Below are 1,812 nucleotides of genomic sequence, written 5' to 3' on the forward strand. Positions count from 1 at the left end.
AGATAGATAGATAGATAGATAGGTAGGTAGATAGGTAGGTAGGTAGGTAGGTAGATAGATAGATAGATAGATAGATAGATAGATAGATAGATAGATAGGTAGGTAGATAGGTAGGTAGGTAGGTAGATAGATAGGTAGGTAGGTAGATATGTAGGTAGATAGGTAGGTAGATAGATAGATAGATAGATAGATAGATAGATAGATAGATAGATAGATAGATAGATAGATAGGTAGGTAGGTAGGTAGGTAGATAGGTAGGTAGATAGGTAGGTAGGTAGATAGGTAGGTAAGTAGGTAGGTAGGTAGATAGGTAGGTAGATAGGTAGGTAGATAGATAGATAGATAGATAGATAGATAGATAGATAGATAGATAGAGGTAGGTAGGTAGGTAGGTAGGTAGGTAGGTAGATAGATAGATAGATAGATAGATAGATAGATAGATAGATAGATAGATAGATAGATAGATAGATAGATAGATAGATAGATAGATAGATAAAGCTTTATTAAAGATAGGCTACTTTGTGTTCCTCTGCATGTAGGGGTTTTAACTGAACTGAGTGTCGGTGTAATCCAGCAACATGTGGACGAAGCAAGAGATCATTAAGAAAAAACACTTGGATAAATGAGAAACTTTTTCTGTCATTTTTTAGATTAAAAAGAAACAAAACTTAATTTTTCAACCTGGAAAAATTAAAAAAAATTCCCCTGCTGCAAAATTAGGTAAATGTCAATCTTTATAAAAAAATTCAAAAGTCATTAATAAGAACAGAAACGTTTTCTTCTAATTAAATAAAATTGTGGTTTCCAGATTCTTCCTTAAATTTTCATTTTTATCACTTCTGGAAAATATATCATCAGATTTTCTTTGCACACTTAGCTTTCAGGGCTTCCATATGCCACTGTTTTGCATTAAATATAAGATTAAGTAATATATTAAATATGCAAGGTGTCGTATTTAATCATCGTGAGATAAGAGATCCTTAAACATGCTCAGAAAAATGTATTTCAGCATCTCCTGAGGGCGTTCTGTGAAAACAGGAAGTCAGTTTTTATCCTACTTTGAATTTTGACACATTTTTCATCCATTAAAAAAAGTAGTAACCTTTCTGCCTCAGGTTTAAACAGGAATAAAGAACTTCTTAAAAACAAATGAGCTTATTGATCTGCTGAATATTAACGACGAATTGGACTGTCAGCCTCTATTATTTGTACCTCTTTCATGTGCTGATATTTGTCTCCTGAGATTGTATTTAATCAGTTCATCTAATGATGATGTGTTGAAACAGACTTCAGGTTTTTAAGTAGTATTTTTATCCATCAAGCGTCTCAAAAGGGAAACAAATTCAGCCTAATGTTCCCTGCAGAGATTCTGATGATCGTCTCTTCTGTGTCGTGTTTATCTGTCGTGTTTAGTTTGATGTTTCAACACTTCATGTTTTTAAAATCTGCCTCCATCATTCAGCAGTCAGGTGATCTGTCAGCGCGGCTCCACTCGAATCACCTCAGACATGATGGCATTTGATATCTGCAGAGCCTCGGTCCCAGCGGCACTCAGGTGTCTTCTTCAGTGGAAGTGTCAGGTTCAGAGCGAAGGGTTCATAAAGACCACAGACCCCCACCTTTTGTTCAGGCATGCACTCAAGCAGCCTCCCAGTGCGGCGCTCTCCACAGGACAGCAATAGGCCATCGCTGAAAAGACGCTCAACAGGGAGTTTTTCCCCAGGCATTCACTGAACATCTCTGATCAGGTCTTACTTAACCAGGAGATCTGCTCCTGTCACATGATTCACACACACAAATATAACAAGCAGC

This window comes from Notolabrus celidotus, chromosome 6 (assembly GCF_009762535.1).
Source record: "Notolabrus celidotus isolate fNotCel1 chromosome 6, fNotCel1.pri, whole genome shotgun sequence".
Taxonomy (NCBI): domain Eukaryota; kingdom Metazoa; phylum Chordata; class Actinopteri; order Labriformes; family Labridae; genus Notolabrus; species Notolabrus celidotus.